The following is a 12479-nucleotide window of genomic DNA, read 5'->3' on the forward strand; positions in this document are numbered from 1 at the left end:
TGCCAGACAGGATGCTATCAAACTAAGTTTCCTTTTACATCTTCTAGGCACTTCCCTTTCTCTGGAGGTGATAGGCATTATCAGGACAGGACTGTATTCCTAGCAGCCCAATAGCATCTTATTTCAATGTGACTAGTTTGGAATGTGAGGATGTGACCAGTCGCTTCCCAGCTTATGGCTGCCTCTGCTGCTTAGCCAAAGGCCTTAGCCTAAGAACAGGGCCTCAGACTGTCACAGTAAGAGAAGGACCTTACGCTGGCAGACAGTGATTTTGATTCTTTCTTTTATACCTCTGTAACTAGCTAAGTGATAAGAATACACCTAAATTCTTAGAGTATAAGCTTTGCAGACAGGCCTGAATATCTATATCCTAACATAAACATATCTAAGTGCTGTGTGTTAAGCCGAAGCTGTGCTGCAGAGTGTAGTTAGTAAGCTGTGGTGTACGGTTCTTTGGGGAACAGCGGGTCTGCTAATTGTGAGAGTGTCCACAGGAGCAGGGATGTTTGGAGGACGTGGGGTTTGGAGTGTGCCTAGTGCTAACCTACAAAGGGAGAGCCTGTTTTATTATCCCTGGAGTTTTGGCTCCCTGTTCTCCCCTAATACTAGGGGATCTTTAACTTCTGTCAAGTCAGAAGGCTGGAGATGGGCATGAGAAGCCACAAGTCAAGGTCTCCTCTTGAGCTGCAGCATTCCCCAGTACCAGACTTAAGGTGACCTGACTCTCACCTGTCCCAAATGCTCTCACAAGAGAAAATGTAGTCATCTCTTCATTTAGAAATTCCTATTGCAGCCATCACTGCACCTGCGCATCCTCCATTGTTAATCACTTTCTGAAACAGTTCTAACACCCCAATTCTGGGTTGGTCCCCACTATGTCTCCTCCTTTAGCAGTGGGGTTACACCCTGCACATTGTAGGCAGAATTTGGGGGTAAGCCTTAAATTCTAAAGGACTAAATTTAAGCAGGTTAGAAACTAGCACAACTACACTGCAGTTGGTGGAAATGGGCCCATTTACCCCAGAGCTGAATTTGGCTGCAAGAATTTAACTATAAAGAATTAATGTAATACTTCTCACTTCTCTATTAAATGAAGCAGCAGACACTTCATTGTGCAAGGTCAGGTGTACACTAGAACCTTTCCAGTATAGCAGTGTCAGTAAAGGGCGTGATCTTGTTTTTTGGCAACATTTCTGTGCTGATGAAAGTCCTAGTGTAGACCCAGTTGTACAGCATTAAAGTGCTTTTTCCAATGTAGCTTTTTTCATTCACCAAACCACTTTAAACTATGCCAGCGCCAGCAATTATTTGATCAAACTTGTCACATTTTCTATTGTCAGTTGCATGCACCGATTTCATTCCCAGCCAACATAGTCCCAGGGTTAACATTTGGCCAATTGAATAGGAAGCTCACAGCCAGGTATTAGTGGAAGTATTCAGGCTATGACAAGAGCATGGGCTTCTGATCCTGTAATATGTTGCAACAGGGAAGAGCTTTGGTTTAAGTTCTCAAAACCAAGACAATCACAGACTCTAATGTCCCATGCACTTTTTACAATATTGACCTTTAAAGGTGATCTGCAAAGGAAAAGCAAAATCAGCAAAATTGTTGGCTTTTTTATGAGAAGTAAGAAAGGCCCACGTTTCCCTCACCCTGCAAAAGAAGAGGATATTGTTCTACTTTTTTTTTTTTTAAACTATGTTAGAAATTCAAGTCTGGTCTGGCCTGTTTTTCCTAAAAGCCTCTACCACACTGCCTAGGCCTACGCAGTCCCACTTCTCTTCTTCAAGTCACAAGAGGGAGTGTGGTCTAGCAATGAAAGCAGGGGACTAGGAGTTCTGGGTTGTATTTCTGGCTCTGCCACGGACATGCTACATGACCTCAAGCATGTCCCTTAGCCTCTGTGTTAGTTTCCCACAGATAGTAGTTACCTACAGCAGAGGGGTGGGTGGAGCTTAGCATATTAATGTAGCACAACAAGGTAAGAATTGCCACATTGGGTTATACCAACAGCTCAGGATACTGAGTCCAGAACCAGGTTCACAAGAACATGGAAGAAATGCAGCACCTGGCCTGGATTTTTGTGTTGCTGTGGAATGGACTTCTGCCTTGATTAACAGTACTTGCTTGAAAACCCTTGTGAACACAGGGGTGAAATGGCCGGGGTGTACCTATTGCGGGTGTTGGGATGGGTGGGCCTACAACTGAAGATCTGCTCCCTCAACCAAGGGGAGGAACCACTGAACCTAGGCCACCAATGAATTCTGGGGACAAGCAAGGGAAAACCAGGGTAAGAGGCCAAAAAATCTGGGCTCCAGCCATGGACACTGAGCAGAGAACCCCTGACAGTGCCCAACGCTCCTCCCAGGTGGCTAAGGAGTCATTGGAACTCTGCTCACAGGTGTGATTTGATGAGGGACCAGAACTAGAGCCCCCCCATCCACCTGCCTCCTGCTGGAGCGATGGTTGGTGCCAGGAGGAGGTCAATGAAGAGGTCTTATGATTTTGTAAGGCCACACGTAGGGTGTGCCAGGATCAACAGGGGAGGGGGAAAGCGCTGGAAGAGGGGCTGCAGCCTGACACACCCTCGGGAGATGTGTGCCAGGGTCTCCCCCTTGGCGCAGAAGGGATGGGTGTCAGGAGAGTCCATGGACCATGTGAAGTATGAATCTGTGCTCACCAACCAATATCCACGGCGGTCTGAGGAACCAAAACACTGGAGTTCCTGGCCCTGAGCAGGTGGCAGCAGGGCCTGCAATTGGGGGTCGGGGCAGGAGACGAGAGCAAGGAAGTGGATGGCATGAAGCTCAAGCATGCGCAGATGTTCTCAGGGCATGGTTTAGAGGTGGCCTAGCTGGTATTGTGTTGGGGGTAGCTGGGAGAGCTTTCATAGCAGGGGGCCCAGTGACAAGCTCTAAGGGGCCTGCGGTGAGGAATGGGTGGGGAGCGCCCTCTCGCAGGACCCATTTGGGATAAGCAAGAGCAGTATGGGTTAAGGCTGACCTCACCTCTAGGAGCATACAACTGGGGAAAAGCAGAATGGGCAACCCCATGCACTGGCTGAATGCTGTGGGGTCCACCCAGGCTCTCCAACTGTATGTAGTCCAGGAGGTCTCCAAGTCTGGTGACATGCCAGGGCCATCCTCCAGTGGTCCAAGGAGGCTCCACCACCTGCAAACAAAGGTGTGAGGCATGTAGCAGGGGTTCTGTGCAGCACTCCTCCCCTTGGCACCCGCTAGGCACCTGGTTACCAAGCATAGCTTCCAGATCCTGAGGAGGTCCTGATAAAAAGACAGGAAGAGACCTTTCAGGTGGAGATAAAGGAGCTGCCAGTCACATCATAGCCCTTGGAGGTGGTGGAGGAAGGTGTGTGCCTGCAGGTTCCATGCCAGACCCAGGATGTAATGGAAACAAAGGCAAAGAGGCATTGAACTGGTTGAATTCTGCATGTACTGCCTGCAAACCCCCAAGGACTAGAGGGGAGGATGCTCACTTCAAAGAAGTAGCTGCCCCACACCATTATCCTGTTTCCTTTACTATAAACACACACAGCTGTGGTGCAACGTGCTGACCGAGGTAGGACTGCAGCTTGCCTGCAGCTCAGCCCTTGGGCGCTACCTTCTCTGTGTTGGTGCTTTCACCTTTTATCCAGAGAGGGCTCTGTAGCAGCTGGGGCAGCTTCCTTCCCCGAGGTCCAGTCAGGACTTCCCCAGACTTGTGAGCATCACAAATGCTTTGCTGGTGCTAGTGTAGATTGGGCCAGCTGTCACCACCACAGTCACCTAGAGCCACGCTCAGAACAGGATTGGATGCATGTTGGTAAAAAGGCCAGCAGCTGGTCTACCCTGGAGCCCACACTGTTGCTATCCCTGGTGCGATGAGTTTCCTACAAACCTCTGTATACACACAGCCCAATACAGGGTGGCAGAATGAGAGTTGGGTGGGGCACTAGAGCCCCCCGCAATGGAAATATTGGGGAGTCTGATGTGTGGTTCCACCCCACCAATATCTCAGAGAGATGAGAGTGGGGCCCGGCTCTGCTACCACCTAGCGGGACCTAGAGGGGCTGGAGCAGCCACCAAGCATATGGGATTGGGCCAGTTGTCTGGGAGCAGATGATAACAGCTCCACCTTCCAACTGTTGCCAGTCCTACACTGCACATATGCCAGCCACCAGGGTGGGGCACCAGCCCCTGGCCAGGGGGAAAAAAGGCCTTGTCGCACAGGTCCCCAGCTGCCAAGTAACAGCCCAAATACCTCCTCCCAGCCTGGAGTCAGCTCCCCTCCCACCCTGAGTCTCAGTTGATTCCCTCACTCCCCCTCTTATCCTTCCACACCCTATCCCCTTCACAGCAAGCTCTCCAAGAGACCCAACTTCCATGTTTAGCCACAGAATAGGTCCAGGGCAAGCTTCCTGCCCACTCTCTTGACTTTATACAACATCTAGTGCCAACAATTTTGCTGATTTTGCTTTTCCTTTGCAGGTCACCTTTCAGGGTCAATATTGTAAATAGTGCCTGGGGCATCAGAGTCTGTGATTGTCTTGGTTTTGAAAACTTAAACCACAAGCTCTTCCGTGTTCCAACATATTACAGGATCAGAAGCCCATGCTTCTGTTCATAGCCTGAACGCTTCTACTAGTACCCTGGCGGCTGTGAGCTTCCTATTCAATTGGCCAAATGCTAACTCCAGGGATATGTTAGCTGGGAATGGAATCGGTGCATGCAACTGACAATAGAAAATGTGAGAAGTTTGTGGCCACCTGCTTTAGTTCTTGGCAGGAGCTGTTCAGAAATGGGAGATTAACCTGGTGTAACAGACACTGGCAGCAGAGAGAGAAGGCTCAACTTGTCTTTATTTCAGATTACAGCATTTGCACTGTTTCCTGGCCTGCCAATCTTTCCAACTCCCTCCCCCGCAATATATTGGATGTGTTCACCCACTGCCCAAGTGTCACTCAGTTTCTGCTGCACCTCCTTCTGCTGCTTGCCAGGGGCTAAGATTCGTGATGTGACGGAGAGACTGCCGAGACTCATCAAGCCCTCGGATCGCTACCCCTTCCTGCTTCTCCACGTGGGCACCAATGATACTGCCAAGAATGACCTTGAGCGGATCACTGCGGACTACGTGGCTCTGGGAAGAAGGATAAAGGAGTTGGAGGCGCAAGTGGTGTTCTCGTCCATCCTCCCCGTGGAAGGAAAAGGCCTGGGTAGGGACCGTCGAATCGTGGAGGTCAACGAATGGCTACGCAGGTGGTGTCGGAGAGAAGGCTTTGGATTCTTTGACCATGGGATGGTGTTCCATGAAGGAGGAGTGCTGGGCAGAGACGGGCTCCATCTTACGAAGAGAGGGAAGAACATCTTTGCCAGCAGGCTGGCTAACCTAGTGAGGAGGGCTTTAAACTAGGTTCACCGGGGGAAGGAGACCAAAGCCCTGAGGTAAGTGGGAAAGCGGGATACCGGGAGGAAGCAGGCAGGAATGTCTGTGAGGGGAGGGCTCCTGCCTCATACTGGGAATGAGGGGCGATCAACAGGTTATCTCAAGTGCTTATATACAAATGCACAAAGCCTTGGAAACAAGCAGGGAGAACTGGAGGTCCTGGTGATGTCAAGGAATTATGACGTGATTGGAATAACAGAGACTTGGTGGGATAACTCACATGACTGGAGTACAGTCATGGATGGTTATAAACTGTTCAGGAAGGACAGGCAGGGCAGAAAAGGTGGGGGAGTAGCACTGTATGTAAGGGAGCAGTATGACTGCTCAGAGCTCCGGTACGAAACTGTGGAAAAACCTGAGTGTCTCTGGATTAAGTTTAGAAGTGTGTGCAACAAGAGTGATGTCATGGTGGGAGTCTGCTATAGACCACCGGACCAGGGGGATGAGGTGGATGAGGCTTTCTTCCGGCAACTCACGGAAGCTACTAGATCGCATGCCCTGATTCTCATGGGTGACTTTAATTTTCCTGATATCTGCTGGGAGAGCAATACAGCGGTGCATAGACAATCCAGGAAGTTTTTGGAAAGCGTAGGGGACAATTTCCTGGTGCAAGTGCTAGGGGAGCCAACTAGGGGGAGCGCTTTTCTTGACCTGCTGCTCACAAACCGGGTAGAATTAGTGGGGGAAGCAAAAGTGGATGGGAATCTGGGAGGCAGTGACCATGAGTTGTTCGAGTTCAGGATCCTGACGCAGGGAAGAAAGGTAAGCAGCAGGATACGGACCCTGGACTTCAGGAAAGCAGACTTTGACTCCCTCAGGGAACAGATGGCCAGGATCCCCTGGGGGACTAACATGAGGGGAAAAGGAGTTCAGGAGAGCTGGCTGTATTTTAAAGAATCCTTATTGAGGTTACAGGGACAAACCATCCCGATGAGTCGAAAGAATAGTAAATATGGCAGGCGACCAGCTTGGCTTAATGGTGAAATCCTAGCGGATCTTAAACATAAAAAAGAAGCTTACAAGAAGTGGAAGGTTGGACATATGACCAGGGAAGAGTATAAAAATATTGCTCGGGCATGTAGGAAAGATATCAGGAGGGCCAAATCGCACCTGGAGCTGCAGCTAGCAAGAGATGTCAAGAGTAACAAGAAGGGTTTCTTCAGGTATGTTGGCAACAAGAAGAAAGCCAAGGAAAGTGTGGGCCCCTTACTGAATGAGGGAGGCAAGCTAGTGGCAGAGGATGTGGAAAAAGCTAATGTACTCAATGCTTTTTTTGCCTCTGTTTTCACTAACAAGGTCAGCTCCCAGACTGCTGTGCTGGGCATCACAAAATGGGGAAGAGATGGCCAGCCCTCTGTAGAGATAGAGGTGGTTAGGGACTATTTAGAAAAGCTGGACGTGCACAAGTCCATGGGGCCGGACGAATTGCATCCGAGAGTGCTGAGGGAATTGGCGGCTGTGATTGCAGAGCCCTTGGCCATTATCTTTGAAAACTCGTGGCGAACGGGGGAAGTCCCGGATGACTGGAAAAAGGCTAATGTAGTGCCCATCTTTAAAAAAGGGAAGAAGGAGGATCCTGGGAACTACAGGCCGGTCAGCCTCACCTCAGTCCCTGGAAAAATCATGGAGCAGGTCCTCAAAGAATCAATCCTGAAGCACTTAGAGGAGAGGAAAGTGATCAGGAACAGTCAGCATGGATTCACCAAGGGAAGGTCATGCCTGACTAATCTAATCGCCTTTTATGATGAGATTACTGGTTCTGTGGATGAAGGGAAAGCAGTGGATGTATTGTTTCTTGACTTTAGCAAAGCTTTTGACACGGTCTCCCACAGCATTCTTGTCAGCAAGTTAAGGAAGTATGGGCTGGATGAATGCACTATAAGGTGGGTAGAAAGCTGGCTAGATTGTCGGGCTCAACGGGTAGTGATCAATGGCTCCATGTCTAGTTGGCAGCCGGTGTCAAGTGGAGTGCCCCAGGGGTCGGTCCTGGGGCCCGTTTTGTTCAATATCTTCATAAATGATCTGGAGGATGGTGTGGATTGCACTCTCAGCAAATTTGCGGATGATACTAAACTGGGAGGAGTGGTAGATACGCTGGAGGGGAGGGATAGGATACAGAAGGACCTAGACAAATTGGAAGATTGGGCCAAAAGAAATCTAATGAGGTTCAATAAGGATAAGTGCAGGGTCCTGCACTTAGGATGGAAGAATCCAATGCACCGCTACAGACTAGGGACCGAATGGCTCGGCAGCAGTTCTGCGGAAAAGGACCTAGGGGTGACAGTGGACGAGAAGCTGGATATGAGTCAGCAGTGTGCCCTTGTTGCCAAGAAGGCCAATGGCATTTTGGGATGTATAAGTAGGGGCATAGCGAGCAGATCGAGGGACGTGATCGTTCCCCTCTATTCGACACTGGTGAGGCCTCATCTGGAGTACTGTGTCCAGTTTTGGGCCCCACACTACAAGAAGGATGTGGATAAATTGGAAAGAGTACAGCGAAGGGCAACAAAAATGATTAGGGGTCTAGAGCACATGACTTACGAGGAGAGGCTGAGGGAGCTGGGATTGTTTAGTCTGCAGAAGAGAAGAATGAGGGGGGATTTGATAGCTGCTTTCAACTACCTGAAAGGGGGTTTCAAAGAGGATGGCTCTAGACTGTTCTCAATGGTAGCAGATGACAGAACGAGGAGTAATGGTCTCAAGTTGCAATGGGGGAGGTTTAGATTGGATATTAGGAAAAACTTTTTCACTAAGAGGGTGGTGAAACACTGGAATGCGTTACCTAGGGAGGTGGTAGAATCTCCTTCCTTAGAGGTTTTTAAGGTCAGGCTTGACAAAGCCCTGGCTAGGATGATTTAACTGGGACTTGGTCCTGCTTTGAGCAGGGGGTTGGACTAGATGACCTTCTGGGGTCCCTTCCAACCCTGATATTCTATGATTCTATGATTCTATGATTCCTGCTCTTACTGGATTTCCACTTGAGTGGGATGTGACGTCTATACAAATCAGATCACTGACCCATCCATTTCCCCCTGTCCACGCACAGTAGCATGGTGTTCTTGTGGCCTAGAAGTCACATCTTTTCCTTCTTCTCTTCTCAGAATCCTCATAGCAGGGGAGCCTGCGGAGGGGAAAGGCCTATGCCAGCGTGCTCTCTCGAATGCCTCTAGTCCTTCTCTGCTCTGAGGAATATGCTCATGAACACAGCAAGACTCTGCAAGAACTGCAGCCTTGCTCTCTTCTGCACTCCCCCTCAAGGGGACTCTCCTGCATTTTCCCTCTTGAACACCTCTAGTTTAGAAGGCTGCAGTGTAAGAAGCGATGAAACAACTATAATTTCTTTCCCAGTCTTCCTAGTATGTCTCTGGCCCTGTCTATGCTGCAGCAGCACAAATATGACTGGTGTAGCATCAGCACTTCCTACATCCACAGAAGTGCCTTTCCATTGCTGTAGTTCACCTTCCGTTGACCTAGCTGTGGCTGTCCTGGAGGTTAGGTTGACCTTATGATGTGCTCAGGCTTGGGGGAAAAACCCAAGCAACCCAAACCTTACCTCTGCTGGCCCCAGTCAACAACACCCAAACCTCCAACATGACAGGGAGCAGCCAGGCCAAATGTGAATAGGTGATACTGTAGCACTGGCCTGGCAGTTAAACTCCTCCAACCCTCACCCCTGAGACATCTGCCATAACCACTGTAACAGGGCAGCCACCTCTGGAGTGCCCCCTTGTGGCCAGAGGCCACTCAGCAGCACCCTGCCTCTGTTTCCCCTCTTGGTTGTTCAGTTACTCCACCATCATTGTTCAAAAGGTGATTAAAGCACTCCCCTTCTGGGATCCAGTTTATTTAGTCTTTACACAAACTAACCCTCCTGATCCCAATGACAGTTCAGTCTCTTACCCCCACCCCCTTGGTAGGGAGTCCTCAGAGCTGGGGCCCAATTCAAAGTCTCCAGGCCCCAACCCGCATGCAATCTCTCTCTTCCCTAGGGTAGGAAGTCCCCAGCCCTCCTCCCAGGAGCTGGACACCAAGTCACCAGTCACTCCCAGGCTTTACCTGACTGGAGTTCCGCCTCCTGGTCAGAGTTTTCCCTGACGTCTCTACCACACAGGTGGGCTGCAGCAGTTCCTTCAGTAATCAGGGCTGGCTGACCACACACCTCCAGCCCTTAAGGAGCAAGCCCCCAGTTAGTGTGGATCGCTGCTCTGGGCTGGCTGAGCTAAGCTTTGGGTTGGTTTGTGTGTGTTTTGTTTTTATTTTAAGTAATGGTAAGGGGAGCTGTTCGCATATTTACAGACTGCAGATCGTGTTCTCTGTCTAGTTTAAGGAAGATGTGGGTGGGCCAAGCTTCCTAGTGCACAGGGCCCCAAAATTCTTTAATCCTTCCCTGGTTCTGTGATGGATTTACTGTGGTTTAGAGCCCCCTGGTTCCTCAGAAAAGCTCTCTTCAGTTTGCCTTGGATGGTGCATAGCACTGCTTTCCTGAAGCTGCTGGACAAGAAGAAGAAAATCATGGGGTCCAGGCAGCTGTTGGGGGCTGAGATGCAGAGAACAAGCTTGTTGGTGAGGTGGAGAGCCTGCTTCCACTGTGTGCTGGAGATGACATCCAGCTGAGCCAGGATGTATGTGTAAGCGGGGGAATAGTCCCGCTATTGTGGGGAACTTTCCTGGCTTCTGCACTACCCCGGTAAAGTGGGCTAGTGAAAGGTTCTGAGTCCTCGCTCCCACTTCCTTTACCCAGTGGCCTCCCTGCCCTTGAGGACTCCCCTTCCATTTTCCTGTCTGGCAGAGTCCTCGTAACCCCAACAAGGCTGGGCCCAGGATTCTTGGGGGGCTCAACTCCCAACCCTCCTGTGGTCACCTAGGACAGGGTGTCCCCATTCCGGACTACTCTCTCTGCACTGGGCACTTCTCTGACCCACTGACCAGTACATACAAGTTAAAGCAAATGCAAGTTATTTAATCAATGATTAATTTTAAAAAGAATAAGGAAAAATGGGAAAGGTTAAAGGAAACACATCAACCCGCTCTCTGGCAGGGAACATCACAAACAGTGTCTCTGGGATGTCCGGGCAGTTCACAGTCTGTTCCTTGTAAGTCCCAGGCCTTCTGCTCAGGCCCTGGCTGTGCTGTAGGGATGCTGTGGGTTGGACACTTGCTCTGGTGGTGGCCACACACCCTCAGGCTCTAAGTGGTAGTACCCTTCTTCCCAGTGTCACCCCCGTCCTGTCGGGGTTACGATCCATGCCTGGCCTGCAGAGCCTCTTGGCTGAGGCATCTCCCTGTGCTGGGCCTGCTGCCCAGGGTCCCCCTCACTCTCCCAAGCTGCTCACCGCACCCAGGTCCAGACTGCTCCAGCCCCAGCTCCACCACTCTGTCTCTGCACTGCTGCTGCTACTCTGCCTCCAGCTCCCTGGGCTGCTTCTTTGGCCCCTCTGGCTCTGGTTGCTACAGCTCTGCTCCCAGGACAGGTCTGCTCTGCAGGCTGCTTCTGTGACTCTGCTCCCAGCACTGATCTGCTTCCTGGGCTGATTTTCTGGCCCCTCTGGCTCTGATTGCTGCAGCTCTGGTCCCAGGACAAGGTCTGCTCTCTCTGGGTCTGGCACAGCTCTGCTCCCCAGCTCAGCTTGGGCCCCTGCTTTCTCCTTAGCACAACCCCATTCTGTCTGACCCAGGCAATTCCAGCTCACATGCAGGACAGGACCTCCCTGGCCTCCTGACTCTGATTAGCCTGCCTGCCCTGTCATTCAGGCTAACGGGGAGCATTGGCCTCTCCCCATTGTTCCTGGGGTCTATCAGTCTCAGGTCCTGATTCCCCATCGACCCTTCCCCCTTTTTAGTACTGGGAGCTAGCAACTAAAACACCCCCACTGAATGTTAGTAAGGGGGCAACAGTCCCCTTACATATGGCACGTGGACAAAGTGATGGGGGCAAAGCACACAGTGAAGATGACCAGGACCACAAAGGTCTTTGTGATGGACCTGCTGCTTGTCCTTCTGCTCTGCTGCTGAGCTTTCCCTGAGGAGATATTGTGGAGCTTGGCAGATATCTTGCCATAAAAATAGAGGAAGAGAGGCAGGTGAATGAAGAAGGTGGCCACAGCGACCATGTTGAGGGCTGCCCCCAGTGGACGTTTGCTACTGCAGTGGAAGCAGTTGTCGGCACAAGGCCCCTTTTCTCTAGTCTTGAAAAAGAAAGGCAGCATGAAAATGGCATAGGCCAGCCAAACCACCCTCGCAGCTACTGTGCTGCAAGGCAGGGTGTGGATTTTAAACTGCTGGAGAGGTCGAATGATCTTCAGGTAGCGGTCCAGGCTGATCAGGCTGAGGAACATGATGCTGACATACATGTTGAGGTAGAAAAAAGCACCAACTACCGTGCAGAGGATCAAAGGGCTGCTCTGGTTTTGATAGGCCACTCGGAAGGGAAGGCAGAGGGAGAATAGGAGGTCCGACAAAGCTAGGTTCCTCATGTACACTGTGATGGAGGTCTTTCTCTGCATGTGGCACCAGAACACCCAGAGGGCCAGCATGTTGCTGAGTAGGCTGATGATGAAGATGAGGGAGTACATCACAGGGAGGGTCACTGCAAGGAAGCCATCTTGGATTTCACAAATGGAGCTATTTGTCTAAGGCTGTGTGAACTCAGTGGCAGGAAAAGGAGTGCTCCAGGAGCCCATCATCTGCATTCCAGGGGTCTGGAAAGACAAGGGAATGTGCGGTTGTTTGAATCCACATACTTATTAGTTGTTCATTCACTTACCGGATGAGGGGTGTATAGTTATTTATTCCTCATATTTAAATGCCCATCACTGTGGTGTCTGGGTGCACTGTGGTGTCTGGGTGCACTGTGGCATTAGAAACTGAATGTCACTGTCAAAGCCAGCACACTAGGCACTGGGCCAAGGACCTGTAGGGCCAGAAGCACAAGTCCATACAGCTTTAGCTAAAGAGCCAGCCCCTGCATGCAGCTTCTGTGACACATTCACACCATCTCCCCCAGAGCGAGCCACACACCACACTGCTCACTGGATTATGG

At 50.6% G+C, this 12479-nt stretch overlaps 1 pseudogene; it reads right to left on the bottom strand.

Annotated features, from left to right (window-relative positions):
- Positions 1 to 9816: 9816 nt before the first annotated feature.
- Positions 9817 to 12123, bottom strand: LOC119861743 (annotated as a pseudogene).
- Between the last annotated feature and the right edge of the window lie 356 nt (positions 12124 to 12479).

The sequence above is a fragment of the Dermochelys coriacea genome, chromosome 9 (assembly GCF_009764565.3).
Source record: "Dermochelys coriacea isolate rDerCor1 chromosome 9, rDerCor1.pri.v4, whole genome shotgun sequence".
Taxonomy (NCBI): domain Eukaryota; kingdom Metazoa; phylum Chordata; order Testudines; family Dermochelyidae; genus Dermochelys; species Dermochelys coriacea.